Below are 7,416 nucleotides of genomic sequence, written 5' to 3' on the forward strand. Positions count from 1 at the left end.
ACAAAGAGCCACAGCACAGCCCAGCCCCTCCTTGCCATGCGGAAATAAAAATAATAGCAATCTGCAAGGAGAAATCAGTAATACATAACAAGCAATAATAACATTATTATTAAATTTAATAACATGAAATTTAAATAACCAGCAATCATATTTAGATTTTAAGCTGTGCTTTGATGGGGTTTGTGTGAAGACAAGCGACGCGTGGCCTGACAAGGCACTGCCACCCTGAGCTGCTGCCACTGCAGATGTCAAATTTCAAAGCAGAGGGAGGAAAACTGGACGTGATGAAAGGTGAAAGACAGCGACTGGGGTGCAGTGCTCTGCTTTCTCTTTCCCTCCTGTGCCTGCCTGTGCTGTGCTCTGCTGCATCCCCACCGTTCCCCAGACACAAATGGGATTTGGTGGAGTTGTTACTCCAAATAAAGCTGCTCTTCCCCTTTCAGACTCTGAACTTCAAGGAGAAAACATATGGCTTGGTGGATGTTTTGATAATGAATTTCGATTTTTTTAAAATTTTTTTTTAAGAATGAGATTTAATTTTTCTATCTCCCTTAATTTCAGAATTCTGTCACATTTTGGGGGTTCCTGCTTCTCCAAGGTTATTAATCCACCTGATTTCTCCACATCTTTTACAGGCTTTAATTGAGTTTAGCACTTTAATGCCAGCTGTAATAATCCATTTAATGACCCTGCAAGGACCAGCTCAGAGGGGGAGGGTTTTCTTCCAATGCTCAAATCTTAATTTTGAGGTATTTTAGGTTCTGAGCTGACATCAGAGAATCCACTCCTCTCTCAGCTGATGGATTTGGTGGGAATCTGCGCCTCTTTATGTCACTGCATCTCCTGAATGTGACACAGAGCCCTGCAGCTGTGGCATCACTTTGAGCTGATTAACTTTTCCTCCACCAAAATTTTCTATTTCTGGTCATCGAAGATGCTGCTGAGTGAGTTCTAAATGTCTCAACTTTCCAAATTCTGGTGTTTGGGATGTAGGTGGACAATGAGCACTTCTCTCTCCATGTGCTCTTGGTTTCCTTGAGCAATCCTGATCTGGTTCCTCTCCTGTCCAGTGATGAACACAAAATGTTCTGGTGGAGTTTGACACCAAAATAAAAAGGTTTTTAAAGTCTTCTAGAAAGGCTTGACAGTTACGGAAAAGTGACTTAAAAATTCATCTATAGCCTGGCAAAAAAGTGTTTTAGTACAGGGAGTAGAAAATAAATAGCAAAGGAAATTCCAGCAGAGTGGAGAAAGAAGAAGTCTCTGCTTGATTATTTTAAATGTTGTGTCCTGTGTGCATCCATTATCCACCAACACGACTTTCAGTCTGCCTCCACCCTTTTTTAAATACTCCCAGCATCCAGATGCTTCTTTGGAAATTATGATTTGACCACTTTTAATGAGAAAAATATTAACTACTGAATTTATGTCAACAGAAATGTGCTGTGATAATATTTGAATTAACGCTGAATTTAAAATCCCTGTGGGTCTTATTGTATTGGAGCCTTTTGGATTAGGGATTATTATTTATTTCTTCGAGCGGTTTTTATTTTTTCCTTTAATTTTGTCCACTAGATAATTAATACCTGCTACAAGTTTGGTGGAATTATATATTTCATAGCTGGATTTCATTAAGCAGAGCAATAAAAGGAGCTTTTCATTATGAAGGCATTGTGATGAACCTTGTGGCAAATTGGAGGTTTCATTCCTTCAAGAGCCTTTCCTGAGGGAAAAAATTCCCAAATTAATCCTGTAAACTTGCAATAATCTAAATACTGGCTAGGCAGCATCCAGTTTGCTCTACATTTCTCCCAGTGCTAATGAGAAAATCAGATTTTTTTTTGTCTAAATAAACACAAAATCAGAGCTGTATGTAAGCAGGTTCTGAGTGCTGACACACATTTCCAGCTGAAACAGCTCTGAAATTCTGCAGCTTTTTTTTTTGTGCTACTCGAGGAGATTTTGCAAACCCAAATTTATAAACATATGGCCAAGGTCTGAAGTGCTTTTGAAGCACAATTTTGTTGATGTCACTTTCCAGTGACGATGGGGACAGTTATTCTGATGGTTGCATCTCTACTAAAAGTTGGAAAATTGGAAGAGAGGGTGTTGGCAATGAGCATCTCTGCCTGCTCCAAATGGGAATGTTGGCGCTGTGTCCAAGGGAAGGAAAACAAGGATTCGGGGAAAAAGAAATCCAGGGACAAAAGGAAAATTCAGCAATAAAAGAAATTATTCTTTTCAGAGGCTCGGTTTGGTTTCCCCTGCTCTTAAGTTGTGGCTAAAGGTAGAATTTACTCTTCTGTCAGTAAATGGTGAATTTCTGAGCCCACATTCTGTGATCATGCACCAGAATGTAGAAAATAAAAAAACCTTTAACAAAACAAACAGAAAAACCCCTTTAATAAAACCTTTTTATTTAGGTAAGAATAAACCCAGATTTTGCAGACCTTGGCATTTTTTGTTTTAGGAATGAGAGCTGATGGCCAGTCATATCTGGCAATATCCTTTGTGCTGCTTCTTCCAGGGATTCCCCTGAGGGACCAGAAAATGGGAATGTGCCTTCAGGATAGAAGGGAGGTGGGAAAACTCATCTTTATCCCATCCAGTGTGGTCAGTTCCCTTCCAGATGTGGGCTGTAATTCCAGATGTGGCCCTAGAATCCAGGAGTTAGTCCTGGGGTTCCTGATAGCCACACCTCCAGCCAGGAATAATCAGTAAAATGTTTGAGGAATCGTGGACTGGTTTGGGTTGGAAGGGATCTGAAAGTTCATGAAGTTCTGTTATAGCATTGCATTAATTTATGTAAAATATCCTCCTGCAAGGAATAATCCAGCAAAATGTTTGGGGAATGATGGAATGGTTTGGGTTGGAAGGGACCCTAAAGCTCATCCAGCTCCACCTCCACCATCCCAGGCTGCTCCAAGCCCCATTGTCCAACCTGGCCCTGGACACTTCAGGGATCCAGGGGCAGCCCCAGCTGCTCTGGACAGTGATGGTGAGAGAATGATAAACAGAATTTTTTAAAGGGATTGGATAAAAGAAGAGTTGGTTTTACTTTGCTTGACTCAAAAATATTTTGGTGTGAGACCTAAACTCCTCCTTTAAGAAATGAGCTGGTTAGGTTCTCCTTTGTGGTGGTTGAATGTTAAATTCCACTTTTCTTTCTCAGACATTATGCTAAAATGATAAACAGAAAGGTTTTATTGAATCTACGTGAGCAAACAGAATTTTTCAAAACAATTTCTGAATGAGGCCTGACATCCAAAGCGACTCTCCTAAAATACTTCATATTATTTTGGTGTTCTGATTGAAATTCTTGCAAAGCAACGTTTTTATGGCTGCTCTTTCTGAACAGTAACTAATTACATTGAAAGGATTACTGCTGTCATTTTAAGAGCAGCAAAACGATGATAAAGTACAAAAATGGGGAGAGAGTTTGTGATTTGCAGTCTCGGAAGAGCAAATGGAATTAACTTGAAATAACTCTTTACATTGCTACAGTCAAAAATGGGCAGGATGTGCTATTTCCACAGAAGCTGCTGCAGCTTTATTTGGTTTGTTGCTTGATTTGCTCTCGCTCTGATTAAATTTGAATGTGGCTGTGCCTCTTACATAAGGAAATATTGCTCAGCACAAGACCCACAGATGGTGGTCCCTTGTTGAAGGCTGGAAGATGTCGCTGTGTGGGTCTCAGGAAGGGAAAAAAAGGGGATTTTTAAGGGATTCAAGGTGTTTTTCCTGCTCAGTTTGAGTTGCAGTGTCCTCTGTCAGGTCTTTGCACCCCTTGTGTGTGGTTTGGATGCTCTGCCATGCCCAGTCCTTCATGGGCCTGGGCTGTTCCCAATCCCAGCCTTTGCTGTTGTATTCCTCACTCTTTCCTGAGGAAAACAAGCGTGGCTGGTGCTTTTGGACTTGGAGCCTGCCCTGCTTTGCTTCTGGTGATTTTCGGTGGGGCAGGAATTAGAGTTTTTTCCAGGGCAGGGACCAGATGGATTTGGGGTTGTTTGTGCCTGTTCTTCACTCGACACCCTTGGGTTGCGACCCTCAGCCTTCTCCAGAGGGGGAATGTAGCCATGATATTTTCTGAAAAATCCTTTCTGTAGGACTTTTCCTCCTGAGAAGCTGAGAGACCTCAGGAACAAAATGCAAACAATGGTTATCTGCTGCTGTGGAATGCAACAGGTGGATCCTTGATTGGTCTCATGTGATTGTTTCTAATTAATGGCCAATCACAGTCCAGCTGGCTCGGACGGGAATAACAAGCTTTTGTTATTCCTTCCTTTTCTATTCTTAGCTAGCCTTCTGATGAAATCCTTTCTTCTATTCTTTTAGTATAGCTTTAATATAATATATATCATAAAATAATAAATCAAGCCTTCTGAAACATGGAGTCAACATTCTCATCTCTTCCTTCATCCCAAGACCCCTGCGAACACCACCACAGGGGATGTTTGCTGTGGCCAGAAAAGAGGGATTTTTGTCTTCCAAAAACCTCCCCAGTAAAGTTAGAGGAACTCTCCAGCTTGTGCATCTGATGGATTTGGGGGTCCGATGGCTCCAGATGGATTTGGATGCAGACTCAGAAATGCATTTGAGGGTTATCCCAGCAGCTCCAGCAGGTGTGGCAATGTGCAACCTGCTTACCTGGAGGCTTTTGATTTTAATTCACACCTTCCTGAGCAAAGCTGAGCTCAAAGAAGTGAACAGACCCCATCAGCTTTTGAAGAAAGACCTTGAGAGCTTGTGAGGAGAATTAGGAGAAGATGAAAGAGGAAGCGTGGTGGGTGTTGAGATGGAGATGAACTGCAGGGCACTTCTCTAATTAGTTTAAGGATTTAATATTTTTCCCTATTTATGAACTTTTTATATAATTCTGCGGCAACATCTGAGGGTCTAGAGGACTTTATGGAATTTTTAGCTTCCTCCCCACCCTCCTTATATTTTTTAGGTCAAAAGAGCATTTTTGTGCTATTTGGAGCAATGGCTTGGTGTTAGAATATAAAGGGAAAATCATAATAATAAATACCTTGCTTAGAACTTGCTCAGAGAGCTCCTTCCCAGGGTTTTCTCAGGACCTTAGAGCTTGAATTGCCAGCTCTCCTCTGGAAGATTGCTCCATGGTCAAATGTACCCTGAAGGACAATGAATTTTTCATTGGGTTTTAAATGTTGGTTTTTTTTCCCTCCAGCTTAAAACCATGCCTGATCACCAAACCATGCATCCTGTTGGTCTGATTCATGCATAAAATTGCATTTTTAGCTGCATTTGCTACACTAAATGCATTTCCTTCTTCTCTTGCCAAAAGCTGATGCAGACCTGTGCTGAATGTTTTCCCAGGCAATAGAAACTCTGTGATTATGCATAATTGTGATTAAAAACCATTATGTTAATATAATGGGTGTAAAGCCACTGGTTTGATTTGAGGAACCTGAGGGGGAAAAAAATCCATTTCAAAGAATTGTGGCAGCGCTTGTTTGTGTGCAAGAACCTCATCAAAAAATATTGCAGCTAATTACACCCTGTTTTGTGAGCCTTGTACACTGGAATTGTCAAACTGCACCCTGGGCTGCACTGGGGGTGGTGCTTTTGTCATGTATTTGTCACGTTCCTGGGAAAAATTGTGCGGTTTTGTTTTTTCAAATGGATCAGATTGTCCCTGCTAAGATAACGCCAATGGAATGGGTCCCTGTCAGGGGATAATAGCCCTGCCCTGGCTGCTGTGGGGGCAAAGCTGGGACATTTATCAGAAATAAGCATTGAGGTGAAGCATAGACATTTATTTCCAAAGCCAAGAGACTTTTATCCTGTCCAAACTGTCTACAGGATTTTTTTTCCCATATTTTCCCCCCCTTTACCTGCATCTGCACCAAGTGAGTGATGGGCAGGATTGTGACATTTTGCTTTGATGGCGCTACAGGTTTTTGTCTTGCTGAAAAGCTGTGCCCTGGTTGGGTCAAAGATCAGATTCACATTTTTAGGAATGGAAGATGCAAGCATTTCTTGAGAAATCTGGGAATCACAGCAAGATTCCTGCTTGTCTGCCAGAGGTACTCAGATTTCCATGCAGGGGGAATGGGTTCCCATGGAGAGAGGGCAGGGTTGGGTGGGATATTGAGAAGGAATACACAAAAAATTTCTGTAATTCCAGGGGTTTTAAGCAAAATTTTTTGTGTTTCAGCCCAAAAATGGGCTGCAAATGATGAAGGCAGTCCCTGCACCATTCCTGCCCTCCAGGACTGGGACATGGGCACCCATCCCTGGGGAAACTCCGAGCTGAGCGTGGTGTGTGGGGAGGAGAGGCAGCAGGACGGGGACCCTGGTGTCCCCCTGTGCTCTCCTGCTCCTGTGGGACACGGACCAGGGGTGGCCTTGGCTGGGATAAGGGTTGGGCTCAGTCCTGGAGGGCTTTTCCATCCCAAACCACTCCATGGGTGCTGCTCCTCAGCCCCTCTGAGCTTCCTCAGCCTCTCTGGCTCTGCAGTCATGTTTGGAATTGTTTTCCAGGACATTCCGTGCTGACATCTCTGCTGTTGTTTCTCCCATGCTCCCTCATTATCCAGAAAACTGCTGGAGATTCCCAGTGGGGAACTTCGCCTGTGCCACTGGAGCTGCCCCTGGAGCAGCCGGCTGAGGAGATCCCACTGTGGCCAGATGCAGGGCTCTAAACTCTGAGTGGGTTTATGGTGGATATTGGGATGAAATTCTTCCCTGGAGGGTGGGCAGGGGCTGGGATGGGATTCCCAGAGCAGCTGTGGCTGCCCCTGGATCCCTGGAGGTGTCCAGGTTGGACATTGGGGTTGGAGCAGCCTGGGACAGTGGAAGGTGTCCCTGTCCATGGCAAATTTTCCAAGATTTATTTATTCCACTTGTGATGGAAAAGGGCAGCCCTGAGATTGGACCCAAAAAAACCCAGCAATAAGAGACACTTGAACAAAATATTTAAAGATTAAATAAAAACCATAAATACCCTTATTAACAGTATTTAATTAGTTAATTAATCCTTTAAAAAAATCTCATAACTAAAAATCTTAAACCCTTCTGAACCGTGTATTGAAGACGTGATTCACACCTATATAAAAAATAAGAAAAACAAATCACATCATCCAAACCAACTCAGAAATCCCCTCTGTAACTCATTCAAAATTCCTTCACCAACCCTCACGCTCCAGAGTTTTTGCTGTTCCAGGGGTGCCAGCAGCCTGGGATGGAGGGGGCACCTCAGGGCTTGGCACTGCTCCTTGTTCAGTGGTTCTGAGGGCCCTCGGGGTTTAATTGATGCTGGGATGCCCAACAGGAGCTTGTTGCAGTCAGCTCGAGGATCACAGCTCGTTCCAGAGGGGCTTGGATCACACCCCAGCAGCTGAGAGGATTTGATTCTCCCTGTTTGAGATGCACCTGCCAAGACTGCTGGAG

The sequence above is a fragment of the Camarhynchus parvulus genome, chromosome 9 (assembly GCF_901933205.1).
Source record: "Camarhynchus parvulus chromosome 9, STF_HiC, whole genome shotgun sequence".
NCBI classification, from domain to species: Eukaryota; Metazoa; Chordata; class Aves; order Passeriformes; family Thraupidae; genus Camarhynchus; species Camarhynchus parvulus.